The sequence below is a fragment of the Callithrix jacchus genome, chromosome 6, assembly GCF_049354715.1.
Source record: "Callithrix jacchus isolate 240 chromosome 6, calJac240_pri, whole genome shotgun sequence".
In the NCBI taxonomy this organism is placed as follows: Eukaryota; Metazoa; Chordata; class Mammalia; order Primates; family Cebidae; genus Callithrix; species Callithrix jacchus.
The window spans coordinates 64645269-64660907 of NC_133507.1; the positions used below are offsets into that span (position 1 = coordinate 64645269).

General features: G+C 37.4%; 1 long non-coding RNA gene across 1 annotated transcript; it reads left to right on the top strand.

Annotated features, from left to right (window-relative positions):
* Window positions 1-270: 270 nt before the first annotated feature.
* On the top strand, window positions 271-5386 carry LOC144576756 (uncharacterized). Its single transcript, XR_013519221.1, has 2 exons — window positions 271-475; window positions 4917-5386. It is a non-coding gene; the product is annotated as an uncharacterized LOC144576756 (long non-coding RNA).
* The last annotated feature ends 10253 nt before the right edge of the window (window positions 5387-15639 follow it).

Sequence of the window (15639 nt, forward strand, 5' to 3'; positions counted from 1 at the left end):
AAAGATCTTAATCTTGAAGATATTCAGAAACAACATACAAATAAAACCCACACCAGCTTTATCTGACTATGTGCTTTATCTGACTGTAGTAGGCTAAATAAAGGCCTCCAAAGACGTCCTGGTTCTAAGCCCTGGAACCTATGAATGTTACTTTACATAGCAAAAGAGACTATGCAGATGTGACTGAGAATCTTGAGATAGGGAGATTATCCTGGGGATTATTTAGGTGGACCTTAAATGCAATTTCAAGTGTCCTTATAAGAAGCATTGAGAAGGAGACTTCACCACAGAACAGGAGGAATCAAGGATCCATAGAAGCAGAGGTTGAAATGAAGTGGTCACAAGACAAGGAACGGTGGCAGCCACTGGAAGAGGTGAGGAAGAGATTCTCCCCGGGACCCTCCAGAGGGAGATAGCCCTGCTTACACCTTGATCAATCCAGTGATGTTGATTTCAGACTCTGGCCTCCAAAACTGTAAGTAGATAAATGTGTGTTGCTTCAATCCACTAAATGTGTGTTTTAAGCCACCTATCACAGAAAACTAATACTCTGACCTCCACCTAGTTTCTCTCTCTGGGACTCCCATTGTGTCAGCAACAGTACCATTACTTTCCTTGTCACCCAATCAGCATGAACTTCTCCCCTTTTACAACCATACCTAATGTAACCGGTGGTGTGAATAGCATGGATTTTCATCCCACGTCTTTTTTTAATGAATAAATTAAATAAAAGAGTATGAACACAGGTTTGCCTACGCATCATTTTAAAGTAAAGCCACCGTAGCTTGATGGTTGACCTCTCTGGGGAAACTGCTAGAAATGAAGAAAGTATCTTACCAACCTAAAGGAAATGGAGAAAAAAGAGATGGAGGGGAAGCATGATCCCTAAGCCAAGTCTTTAAAAACGAGTTTTTTTACATATCTTTCTCTTGCCAAACTTTAGGTTGCTAATACATGTATCACTATAATTTTATTTTTAATTAATATTCCTGGTGAAAATTGGCACATTTGATAGATGTAGAGGCTGTAATAAAGCCATCTGTCCTAAGAAGCAAGAAGTACACAGCATGATGTTCGTTAAAGCTTTCCCGTACCTCGATTTACATGGGCCTTAACTTTGTTTCAAGAAATTCAACATGGCAGCTTTAATTAAAAAATAAAAATAATAAGAAAAGGATCTTGTGTGTCCTTCAATCATTGACTGGAAGTGTGGCAGGCCAGGTGTCACTAGCAGCTGAATAGGCAGGCCTCCGTGATAACTGTTTCAGCACTGAGTGGTTAAGTTAAATATTAAAAAACTGATAGAGCCACTGTCGGGATGCAAAGGCTGGAATGTGACAAAATTCCACCAAGAGTTTTGCCTAGGTCTTTCCTGGGCCTTGAAGCATGACAAGATAATGAAGGAATTCTTAACAGGACCAAGTTGGGATTAAACAAGTTTTTTGGGGGGTCTGAAGGAACTCCCTAGACCACCACAAACAAACTTTACTGGGAACAAAAGGAAAACCTCCATAATTTAGCAGGAGACAAGATAAGGGTAATCCCTTTCCTCCCCCCACCCACACCCGCCCCCACACCGGGACCCATTTAGATTAAGTATATTTGTTGACACTCCAGAGGAAGGTCTTTAGGACTAGATCTCAGTTATAGATTAGAAGTTGATTATTTACGTCTTTAGATAAATGCACACTTACACGTAACATATAGCTTAGACGATACATATAAGCTTTGGAAAACTTTGTAATTTTAAGTTGGTCTGGCATTATTTCCCAGCCTTCTCTCTGTATCTGGTTATAAAAATAAACTCTTTTCTGTCCCAGTTCATCTGCATCTAGTTATTGGGCTGTGAGAATAAGCAGCCCGATCCTAAAAGGAACGTAAAACAAACCTTCCTTTGATGCTGGTATACAAGCATCAAACAAGGGATACAAGCATCAAAAGAAGGTCTTCTTTTGTTTTGTTTGGATACAAGGAGCTAGCCTGGGTCTGCTCAGTTAATGTATCTATGCTCATATTTTCCTTCCTCAATTGTAGAATAAATGAGAGGCAAACACTCTGGTTAGCCATAGATTAACCAAGAAAGCAGAAATCATCTCAAATGTTCACAGCAGAAAAAATGGAAAGCACAGATGGGTCCACGAAGAGTGGAGACGTTGAGAATTAAACGGTGGGCTCTAACATAATCCTGGGAGATTGACAATAGCAGGAAGTCTTCACCATTCTTGGGCTGGCGAGACAAAAGGAAAACATGCAATTACTGGCACCAAGAGAACCACTCCAGGAGATTGGAGCTGTGGTGGTCTCGATACAATGGGGGCTGGACTCACAGAGAAGATAAAGCCACTGAAGAGGCCACCCTAGGCTGAAACAGGTGGGAATGTCTTGATATCTCCCTCCCCCAAAGCCAGTCCTCACCCTGCCCTCTAACCTCCCATTGTTGATACGATCCTGCTGCCCGTTGACTCAATTCTGCCAGAAGTTCTCTGGAACCTAAAAAAGTCACCCTGCTGAGAATCAACTGCTTCTCCCCAGAACAAATCAGAACAGAATGATGGATCTGAGAGCAAACAGGTCCAGGACTAGCACACCATATGGTAAAGTGATTTTATGGTGTTATGTAATAGAATATATCATTTAATTCAACTATTTCATTTTACAGAGAGGAGCTAGGGTACAGAGAGATTAAACTGTTTACCTAAATGCACACACAGAGCAAGCTTTTAAGTCGGAACACACAGCATGTTTTTATTAGGATGTGTTAATTATGACACTGCTTAAACCCCATTATGAAGTGCATGGGAGCTGAGTCATTTCATAGTCACCCCTAGTACCTAGTATAGTCATCCCTATTACCCGATACAGAACCTGGTGCGTAGAAAACCCTCAATAAAACATTTATTGAACTGATACAGATTGAAAGAGAAAACATCATATCAACTGATCTAAGGCAGCTTTAGAAAATTTCCAGTCATAGAAGAGTCACTGAGCAAGTTAAACAAATAAAACTGCCAAAATTATGCCTCTTCAATATTTTAAAAAGAATCATACATTCTCACTGGCCGGCTGACAGTTTAAGTTTTCTTTGATTCAAAACAAGAACAAAGATATCTTCCTTTTAACTATCACACTAAACTATCATTTGAAGTAATAAAAAGGACGTCAGCAATGAAAAACTGTACAGGCTGTACAGAACAAATTGATACAAATAAAAATCTAATAAATATTTATGTGGCCATGTGTGGGAGGTGTTGCCTGGAGTGTTTACCCCACAGCCCTGAGTATGGAGTGAAAAAGGAAACTTAGGAAAAAACATACCCAAAGAGGGATATTTAAATAGCACAGTGGGCAGTGGGGGAAGTGATGACTAATATTGCTATTAGTAGTGGTTTAGAAACAAAAGGGGCAAGTTGGCTGGAAACCTTCTGCTGTCTTCTGCTAGGGCTCCTTGCTAGAGCTGATGCTGGAAAGGAGGAAGGAAGGGAAAGAGGGAGAGAGGGAGGAAGGAAGGACAGAAGAAAGGGAAAGAGGGAGGGAGGAAGGAAAGAAAAAAAGAAAGGGAGAGAGGGAGGGAAGAAGGAAGGGAAGTCATTAGAATGCAAGCTGAACACCTATTTCTTGCTTTTGGCCAAACAATAACACACATGTTTAGAAGTTAATTTTGGTGGTCACCCAACTTAAGTAGAATTAATGAAATTCCTACAGAACTTGAAATTCACTTCCTAAAATTATTAATTAAAAACGTAACATGCATTGAATTGATGTAGCAACACCTGAAGGAAGGCAAAGAAACTCCAGTTTGAATTTTAGGAGAAAAGAAAGTATCATATGATTTTGAATAAATGAAGAAGCCTTAAAAGAGCAAATAGCTAAATAAGTAGAGGAGGTTTTTGGCAACCTATAATTATTGGGAGGCTTTTTTCAGGAAGCTTCAGGAGAGGAGACTTTGACTCTCAGATTAGTCATTCGTCACCCAATCACTGGCTGCGAAATTAGGGGTCAGGAAAAAGAGATCAAACATGTGAAAGAAGGAAGAGAAAGAAGAAAGAGAAGGAGAAGGAGGAGGTGGGTGAGGAGGAAGAGGAATGAAAGGAAGGAGGAGCAGCTGCTGCTTTTCTGTTTCAGTGAAACCATGCAAGGCAAAATCCCATTAGAGCTTTCTGAGAAGTCATTTCTGGGACAGATCTGATGGTAGGCTTGAAATGTCTCAGAGTCCAAGAAAAGTCCTTTTTTTCTTTTTCTTTCTTTCTTTTTTTTTTTTTTTTCGAATTTAGAACTATTTTTCTAGGTGGCTGAAATAAAAAAAATTAAATAGTTGAAATACTAAGTAAATTTGGTTTCAACAATTTACAGATTTATGTCAGAATATATGTGATTAAGCAGATAAAATAATAATATTAAACATCAAAGTAACAACAGTGTGGGAGACGAATAATTTAAGGCAAGATCAGTTGCAACAGATTTTTTTCTTATAAGAACATATTATTCCTTTGCAATAAATAAATACTTTGAGAGGTAAGTAAACTAGGAGAAAGGCAAGAGGGGAAATGCAAAACATAATAAAATGGAATACATTCAATTTTAAAAGAAGGTCTCTATTTCATTTGAGTGCTGGCCAAAAGATAATGGCATTTCTTCAAAGAAAGGCAGTTATCAGAATTTCAAATTTCAAAAACGTGTATTAGGAACACACATAATTACTTATGAAATATGTAGATTCTTGTGAAAAATATGTTGTCTAAATCTAATTATGATGAAATAATCAAGAAAAATCCAAATTGAGAAAAATTTGTGAAAGGAATAGTCTTTGTTTTGTTACATATATACATATACTACATACGCAAATATATATCCCCGAAGCTGACCTTGAGAAAGAAATTCATGAACCATTCCTTTTTTTTTTTTTAATTGCATTTTAGGTTTTGGGGTACATGTGAAGAAGATGCTACTGAGCCATTCCTTAGGAGTGTTCCCAGGAGAAACAGGAAAGTGAAAAGTTAAGTCAGTCTAAGAAGAATAAAAAGGCCAAGGCCAAGTGCATTATCAGCAATCTCCAGGGAGCTACCTCAGTCCCTCGAGGGCAAGTACATGACTTCAGAGTTGTCCCATCAGTTTTGCTGCTTGGGAGTCACACTTTCAGCTCATCCCTGCACTTCCTACAATCTGTGAGCCTCACAGGCAGAGCAGGTTCTGGCTGCCTGAGGTTATTTCCTGTGAGAGAAGCAGACCTAGGTTTCCACAGCAGAGTCTCTGCTGTAACTAAAAGGCTTCATTCATGATTGGATTAAGAATGGGGGAAGGGCAGGTAGCTGTGAGAGGTATTACTCAGACAATGAGGACAATTTTTAAATGAGCTATACATTAAACATTCAATTTTATTGTTGTTAAATTTTGACTGTGATAATTATGTCATGCTTATGTAGAAGAATATCCAGTACTAATAAGATACATACTGAAGAATTTAGGACAAAAGTGCCATGTCTAAACTTATTCTCAAATAGCTTCACAAAAGAAGTAATGTTGATGTGTATGTGTGAGTACATGAAAGTATATACATACATACACACATACATGTATACATACATTTAGTGTGTATATTTACGTATGTAATTAGAGAAATTAAAATAGAGGAAAATATAGGAAAACATCAAATGGTGACTCTAAGTAAATGATATATAGATATTTATTGTACTATTATTTTAACCTGTAAGTTTAAAGTTTTTCAAAACAAATAGTAGGAGAAAAAAATTAGCATTTATCATGGTAACTTTTTTCAAGCAAAGTTGTATTTAAGATCAAACCAGGTGGGGTGGCTCACACCTGTTATCCCAGTGCTTTGGGAGGCCAAGACAGGAGGATCACTTGAGCCCAGGAATTTGAGACCAATCTTGATAACATAGTAAAACCTGTCATTACAAAAAATTTAAAAATTAGCTTGGCATGGTAACCTGTAGTCCCAGCTACACAGGAGGCTGAGGCGGGAGGATTACTTGAGCCTGGGAGGTCGAGGCTGCATTGAGCCACAGTCATGCCATTGCACTCCAGCCTCACTGCTTACATAAATGCTCTTATGTAAGCAACAAACAAATTAATTATATAAACTCTTATATAAGCTATTTATTTATTATTTTTAAGGTAGGGTAGGTAATTCTCTGGTAATGAACCATTCCCAAATCTCAGTTACTGCATAAATAAAAACATAAAATCATTACATTATTAAGTTGTGGTGAAAACCCAATAAAAAAATTTGGTGTAAATATAATGAAATAAAAATGGGGAAAAAATGAAGTCCTTAAGATCATTATATTAGGAAAAATCGTCTACTGACTTTCTGACAACAGGACTTATTTATTTATTTTACTTATTTATTTTTTGAGATAGTGTCTCTCTCTGCAGCCCATGCTGGAGTGCACTGGCATGATCTCAGGTCACTGCCTTTCATCCACCTGGGCCTTGCAAATGCTGAGTTTATAGGTGTGAGCCACTGTGTCCACCAGGACTTCTGATTTCTTTGCTGTTCATTATCGGGTGGACCCTATTCCCTCCAATCATAACTCACTTTTTAAAGCAGTGATTCTTAGCCCTTTTGGTTTCAATTTTTCTGTGACATATTTAAAGAAGAGGTTTAAGATACCCAAAATATTGCCAATCAAGTCTTGAGTCATTACGGTGCACACACTTCCACCATATAATTCTGTCCCAGAGTGTCTGAAAAGTATCCATAACAACTGATCAGCTCCATGTAACTAACTGCTTCAGTGGAAATGATTATTGTCTTAACCTCATTCCTTTGTACTTAAAGAGACAAATTTCTCATGTGTTCCAGAAAATATGCCCTCTTTATTTAGCACCATGCAGCTCATCTCTTACTTGCAGCAAGTTGTACCCAGCCTACATAGTTTCTATAACCTACTACTCCATCCAGCAGTTGTTTTTGACCAGCATTGCTGCAATAATACATATACTTGTTTAAGCAGAAATTAATCTTACACACTGGTTTTGACAATGTGGCTGTTTCACAGATATTTCCTGTTCTGCTCCTTACATCCATATGGTACATGCTGGTCCCCTTGTGGTGGGGTTAGGTGACCAGTTCTAGCACTTGTCACCCGTAAGTGATGGGTAGAAGTGACAAACCACTCCTGGGCCAGAGTATGTAAATGTTGACGGCAAACCCACCACATTTCTCTCTTTGCTTCCAGCACAGTGATTCATGATTTTCTAGGTGGCAGCTGCCTTGCCAGATGAATTCCTGAGCAACGTTAGGATAAGCGGAGATCTCCTAATTACCCATGATGCATAGTGTGAGCAACTATAAGCCATCTAGTGGAGCAAGAAATAGTGCCTATGTAAGCACTGAGATTTGGGGATGGTTTGTTACCAGAGAATTGCCTATCTTACTTGTCCTGACTGATAAATTAAGCAGATTTAATAATATACCTCTGACTTGTGTTGGCTCCATCATACACCAGGGAAACAGCTGTTGTCTAGTATTTATATTACTTAAACATGTAACACAAAACCTCCGGTTTAAATGAACTCCTGAGTGCATTATGAATAATATTTGTATAATTGGCTTTTTGTAAATAAGACATTTCTATAGTTCTTTACAGGGTCATGCTAATATTAGATAGATTATTCTTCATTTATCTTTATCTGTTCTGAGCAACTGGAAGAGGAAAGATTCGCTATGAGAACACATGTATATAGTATCATGAAAGGAAAAGAAAAAGCTCTATTTTGTGGAAGGCATTAGTCCACTTTGTTAGTCAAATGAAGATAGACTATTCATTATGCTTTAATCTTAAGGAATCCAAGATTGCTAAACTAATGGATAACATGTGACTGAAGAACGAATTAGCTGAACTTGATTTTACGAGTTGCCACCATGAACTGTGTAATTACATCCAGGTCTTTTAAATGCTTTGAATATTTTTCATGTGTAGATAAGATTACTTCAGACCCACCAGACCTTGAAGAATCAAACTCTTGTCAGTAATTTTGCCTAAAATTGAAAATACCATGTTACTTGGATTATTAATTTATCCCTGCACCTTGTTTCAAAAAGGATTTAAAGTAGATTGCATATTATTATTTTATTAACATATTAAAAAAAAACCCGTAAGAGGATTATAGAGTTTTTCTATATCCTACTTCTCAGAGTGTTTTAAACATATTGTAGAATTTATTCACTCATGAATTTGATACAAACTAAAGTGAAAATCTCTTCTCTAGAATCTCATAATACTTAGAAAGCATAGCAACACTTTCAGAGAAAGAGGAAGATCAAATTTAGAGAAAGCTCTTGTTTGAGTTTCTGCCACAATAAATTTCCCATTCTAGATATTAAAATAATAGTATGCACCCCCAAAAAATACTCGTTTCTGTAAATTAAGGATTATGACTTCATTATATGTATTTTAGATTTAGAGTATACAGAAATTAATGGTATCTTTTTTACCAACTAATAGAAAAAGTTCAAAATAATGTTATGATTTTAATCTTTCATTATATGTATATAAGCTAAAATATCAAAACTTCACTGACTTTGCATTATAATTAAACATAACAAGTGAGTGACTTAAGTCAAGTTAAAAAAAAAAAATTGAGACAAGGTCCCGCTCTGTCACCCAAGATGGTGAACAGTGGTGCAAACACAGCTCACTACAGCACTGACCTCCTGGGCTCAAACTCTCCTCCCATCTCAGCCTCCCAGGTAGCCAATATCACAGATACACATCACTACACCCAGATAATTATCTTTTTAATTGAGACAAAAATATCACTATGTTGTCCAGGTTCCAGATAAATTTTAACTATGCAAAAACTAAGCAAATACCTGAAAATTATTCTTTTGAAAAATACATACTAAATAAAAATCTACTATACTTATGAATTTTCAAAGGTCTTCATAAATATTAAATCATAAATTCTTGTGACTTTCTCAATTGTCACATGTCTCCTTTTATAAGCGATTTAATAAATTTTTACTATGCTATTGGACAGAGCATGAACCTCAGAAGTGCCCAAATCTGAGTTCGCCAACTTAACCAAGCACATATTATTAATACATTACCTTGAATAATTTATCAATTTAAACTGAAGAGCTTCATCTTCACCATTTCTAAATTATAGGTGTTATAAACAATAAATCAGGTTATTCCATTACATTTAATAGCTAGCAACCCCCACTGTGATAAGTGTCAGTAATGCAACAGTACAGTAATATATAGGCAAAGTGCCAACCAGAAATTAAGCATCTGTTACCTTTCTTTTCTTTTCTTTTCTTTTCTTTCTTTCTTTCTTTCTTTCTTTCTTTCTTTCTTTCTTTCTTTCTTTCTTTCTTTCTTTCTTTCTTTCTTTCTTTCTTTCTTTCTTTCTTTCTTTCTTTCTTTCTTTCTTTCTTTCTTTCTTTCTTTCTTTCTTTCTTTCTTTCTTTTTTTTTTTGAGACGGAGTTTCACTCTTATTACCCAGGCTGGAGTGCAATGGCGCGATCTCCACTCACCGCAACCTTGGCCTCCTGGGTTCAGGCAGTTCTCCTGCCTCAGCCTCCTGAGTAGCTGGGATTACAGGCACGCGCCACCGTGCCCAGCTAATTTTTTGTATATTTAGTAAAGACGGGGTTTCACCATGTTGACCAGGATGGTCTCGATCTCTTGACGTCGTGATCCACCCGCCTCAGCCTCCCAAAGTGCTGGGATTACATCTGTTGCATTTCTTTCTACTTTCCTTTTCCCCCAACCAATTCCTGAATCAATGCAGAGAGAAACAGGAACATTTTAAGAAATCTTCTTTGACTAATATGAAACAGGACATCTGAAGACTCACCCTTCTATCTTCCTAGTTTACAGTTTGTTCCACAGCTATTTTTGTGACTAAGGATACCAAAATTAGACATTACTTTTATCTCTAAATTTCAAGGCAGTTGTTAAGAACTATGATTAAACTACCAAAATAAAAAAACTTAGAGGAATAATGAACACTGACTACAAACTAAACTGATTGTCACATATTCTATCTGGTGATTTGAGAGACTACTTATCATACACTGTAATTCAATGAAAAAAATAGCATATACAAAATGATTCCTTAATAAGAAAAATTCAAACTTAAAATGAGTTGTCAATGTGGTGTGCCATGTTAAAAATGAATTATTAAAATGTGTCCCAAGGGCCAAGTAAGGCGTTTTCCCCCTTTTTTTCTCTTTTAAAAAATACTAAAGAGGAGCAGTTGTTTGGATTAAAAAATTAATCAAAATTGTTAAATCAATGATGCTTTCAGGAAATTTCTGTTTTTGACATCAGAGTCATATTATAATGCTTTATTTCCTGTTTCCTCTCCTAAATAGAATTTTGCTTCAGGCAATGTTTTTATCTGAGCTTCTGTGGGACTTTTATTGAATTGATTCTCAGTGGCTATTTGATCTTAACAAAGCATTTAAACGATACCAAATCCCTGGCTTGAGCCACTGAGCATCCCAGCCTGTCAGTTAGTTGCACACAGCACACATACAACTCATTTGAGTTACAGCTAAGTGCAATTATAGACCTCAGAGCTAATACATACATTGCTTCTTATTTAAGGTAATTCACCTTTGAATTGGTTAACCCTTAATTGTTGATACAATAATAAAATGGGAAACAAAGTTGCTACCTAATATGGTAGTTTCCCCAAATAAACACTTATCTAAAAGTTTAGTGATTAACCAAGTATCTGGAACGTGAAATACATTTTTATGAAAGGACATAAATTTTAGGTAATGGTTAGGTTTTTATTATGAGCCGAAGTTTTTGATAATGAACGGGGAGAGATACCATGGCAAAACAGTAATTGAATAAAACATAAATTCAATAAAATGATATTAAAAATCAATGTTTTACATTTATCCTAAGTTAAATATAAAGAGAATTAAATTAAGAATGATAAAACATGGTTTCTAATCATTGTTTTACCAATATTTGACCTTGAGCAAATTGCCTGGGGGTCATATCTGATAGACATAAGAGAATGTACACTTTCTTTTAAATACTTGAAAATCAGCTTAATTGCTCTCATTTGATAACTTGCTCAGTATTTCATAACAATTATATAAGTTCAACAAATATTTCTTGACAGTCTTCCATATGCTGAGTATATGTTTTAGCAAAATAGTTTAAAAGTACATTATAAAAGATCTGATGCTAAACAGTATATCATCAGTGAATTGCAAATTGAAATCTAAATGAGATATCATTATATATCCACCAGATTGTCTAATATTTTTAAATTGTCAATATTAAATATTGGGGAAAATGTGGAGCAGCTGGAACACTCTTACATTGCTAGTTGGAGATTGAGATGGCGCCACACTTTGTAAAGTTAAACATACGTTTTCCATATTATCCAATAACACCTAAGTATTACCAAGAGAAAACAATTGTCACACAAAGACTTGTTCATGAACGTTCACAGCAGCTTTATTCATCATAGCTGAAGAATGGAACATCTCAAAAACATATACATAAATTGATGAGCAAATCATGGTATATCAGTTTAATGAGGTACCATCCAACAATGAAACAAATCAACGAATGATAACACTGATTGATATAAATGAATCTCAGAATCATTATTCTACATTAATAAAGCCAAACACAAATGAGTATGTCTTATATTATTTCATTAGCATAAAAAATTATAACAGGAAAATCTAATCTATGATGGTAAAAAGTAGATTTGTGGTTGTCTGAGATAAGGGGTAGAAGAATACTGACAGACTGCAAAGGGCAAAAGGGAATGCCTTGAGGGTGGTGGAAATAGTCTATATCCTGATTACCAAGATGGTTACATGCATATGTATCTTTCTCAAAACTCATAGAACATACACTTAAAATGTGGGGCCGGGCGCGGTGGCTCTGGGCTGGGCGCGGTGGCTCTGGGCCAGGCGCAGTGGCTCACGCCTGTAATCCCAGCACTTTGGGAGGCCGAGGCGGGTGGATCACAAGGTCAAGAGACTGAGACCATCCACGTCAACATGGTGAAACCCCGTCTCTACTAAAAATACAAAAAATTAGCTGGGCATGGTGGCGCGTGCCTGTAATCCCAGCTACTCAGGAGGCTGAGGCAGGAGAATTGCCTGAGCCCAGGAGGCGGAGGTTGCGGTGAGCCGAGTTTGCGCCATTGCACTCCAACCTGGGTAACAAGAGCGAAACTCCGTCTTAAAAAAAAAAAAAAATGTGTAGTGCTGGCTGGGCGCGGCGGCTCATGCCTGTAATCCCAGCACTCTGGGAGGCTGAGGCAGGCAAATCACTGGAGGTTAGGAGTTCAAGATCAACTTGGCCAACATGGTGAAACCCCATCTCTACAAAAATACAAAAATTATCCAGGCATGGTGGCAGGTGCCTGTAATTCCAGCTACTCAGGAGGCTGAGGCGGGAAAATCACTTGAACCTGGGAGGCAGAGGTTGCAGTGAGCCAAGATCATGCCATTGCACTCCAGCCTGAGAAACAGAATGAGACTCCATCTCAAAAATAAATAAATAAATAAAAATATGCAGTGCTTCAGTTTTCCAAAGATTTCCAGGAGCTTTGGAGAGATTAAACAACCTTTGAGGTAATGACAGGAATTTGAGTTGAGAAACCACCAGGGAAGTCAGAGGGATTTTCGGAACCCATGAAATCAATTCACAAGAGAAAGAGAACACTTTCATCTTTTCAGAAGCCTGCTTACAATAATACCAATCATGTATGAGCTTGAAAGAGAGGCTTTTCCCAGACTTCAAATGCTAGAGCTGCCAAAATCTGAGTTTGGCAAAAACGAGGAGGGCAGAGGGGTCAAGGAAGAAAGGCAAAGCCAACCAGTCCTCCCAGTACCCTGCTAGACCACAGGTTCCCATCTGCTTCGGTGCAAAGCTTTAATTACTAAATTGAGACCCTTTGACTCTATTGCCTAGCCGTTATGGGGGGGCTGTTGGAAATGTCATTTAGTAGCCGTAAAACATTTCCACACTGAATAAATTTTAAAGGGAAAAGTGAGGGAGAAAAATAAAGTTGTGTCTTAATTACACCATGTTTGCTATGCCAGTGCAACTTCCAGACAAACAAGTAACGTCACCAATCACCGCCACCCTTCTGGTTCCAATCGGATTGCCTAAAAAAGAAAATCTTGATGCTTCCGCCATCTCAACCAATTTCATAAAACTGCAGATCCTGGTGCTCCTTCCTTTGAAGGATGTATGTGGGAGGGGGAGATGCTACAAATTAAAATGGTGAGGAAAGAGTTTTAAAAAGAGCAAATAGAAATTGTGCAGATGTTAAGGCATAAGTAGCAGTTAATAGTGTTAAGAAGCATCAGCCTTTCCTTGTTCCATTGAGCACGATGATAAGGACCTAAATCTGACGTGAAATAGTAAAGACTCAACACCACTCCATCCAAAATGGAATCCAGTCTCTGGGAAGAAAGAGGAAGAAAAGATAGATTAAGGAAGTTGGTGGAGGGAAGGGGTGAAAAAGGAGACTAGCAAAGAAAGAAAAAGAAATTCCTAGATTTCCATCTGAGACAGATCTATTTGGGCTACCTGGTGACATGATGAAAAAGTTTTTAAATGTTTGCACCATTTTCTGGGCCCCAAATCCCATTCTCCAGAGATACTGTGTAACCCAATGAACCACCAGAAGATATGAGCTCTTCACAATATTAATTCTGGAACCCAGACTTCCTGTTTCGTGAAGGACCAGAACATGGTATTGTGCATATGCATTATGAAACTTTTAACTACTAAAGACCATGTGTCTTGTGAATATTTTTATTATCGCTGAAATCACTGAAGGAGTTAAGTTGCCTCCCTTGAATATTATCAGCTGACACATCCCACAAAAAATATGCTAGTTAGTAGCTACCAGAAAAGTAACTAGAGATAATTTGAACCAACACAGAACCTACAACCAATGAATCATGAAATAGTAATAATTCAAGAGTTTGCTGTGGAATAGAAAATCACTTCAAAGGAAATTTCTAAGAGGATTTATTTCTTCTAACTAGGGCATAGAAAAATATAAAAATGAAAATAAACATAGTTTTTTCCCTCTAACTGAGTCTAAAAGGAGTTACAGTGCCTTGAGAGCCACTGGCTATTTAAGCTAAAGGCAACAGTGTATGTGGTTTATTTTCAGTCTTCTCAAGCATTTAAAGTCTGTGTGAGTGTGAGTGTGTGTGTGTGTACATATGCATGTGTGCATTCAACTGTTAGATTGCTCTTATTTTCCTCAAAAGATACCAATTGGTAAAATGTACAGGTTTTTCAGTAGGACACATTACCTGATTCTTACAACAGACACACAAGCGTGTGCACACACACACACACTCCACGCTGTCTTCATATGGTTTAGTTTGGATTTTGCAACTTGTAAACATTTCCAATCTTTCAGTCTGTGGCTTCTTTCCTTTAGATAATTTACATTTTATTTGCAATATGTTTTACATTATTTAATCATCATTTTTTAAAGTCATTGTAGCAGGGACATTTAAGTCCAGGCCAAGCCCATGCATAAAAAGATTCAGTAAGAGATTTGCTGTCTTGTGCTTCCCACCACATCTGGGTCAGGCCCCTGCAAAGCAAGGTCATGGGAACGTGGCTGCTGTCTGAGTTCTTCCTTTTCTAGCCCTTAGGGACATGACGGTCCTTTTGGACATTGAGTTGAAGAAGGTAGTAATATTTATAACAAATCTAAATGGATTCATATCATTCTTATCCACACTATTTTCATATTTCTTTTAAAAGTCAGGCTGGGCTCCTGTGGCAAGTGTTCACTTCATTCATACTGATATTTTTTAGAAAATATCTTAGGATATTATGTTAGTAAGAAATAGATGCAAGCACTCTGAGAAATGAACACAGCTAAGGAAAGGGAAAATAATCAACTGAAATTAAAAACAATGTTTTTTGTAAAAAATTTTTGTTAAAAGTTAGAGATACCGGGCCGGGCGCGGTGGCTCAAGCCTGTAACCCCAGCACTTTGGGAGGCCGAGGCGGGTGGATCACGAGGTCAACAGATGGAGACCATCCTGGTCAACATGGTGAAACCCCGTCTCTACTAAAAATTACAAAAAATTAGCTGGGCACGGTGGCGCGTGCCTGTAGTCCCAGCTACTCGGGAGGCTGAGGCAGGAGAATTGCCTGAACCCAGGGCGGGGAGGTTGCAGTGAGCCGAGATTGCGCCACTGCACTCCAGCCTGGGTAACAAGAGCGAAACTCCGTCTCAAAAAAAAAAAAAAAAAAAAAAAAAAAAAGTTAGAGATACCAAGAATTCAAGGGGGAAACATGCCTTGCTGCATTCTTGCTTTCACTTCATTTTCTCACATGGCTGATATAGAGAAATCGACCACTAATAAGAATGAAGCCACTTATTATGACATATTATCTTTAACTCATGAAACGTTCATAGTGCTTCACATATCAAAAATGTATTTTATATCTTTGCAAGTCGAGCACCTTTGCTACTGTTTGTCTAGCAACAGGCCCACGGTACCCCCAAAGTTAAAAGGAGGAAAGTATGTAATAAAAGACAATATTACAAATAAAAAGTAATGAGAAATGACAATAAAACTAATCGGAACCTACCTTTATTTGGTTCCAAACATTTGTTTCTCCTTATTATTTTAT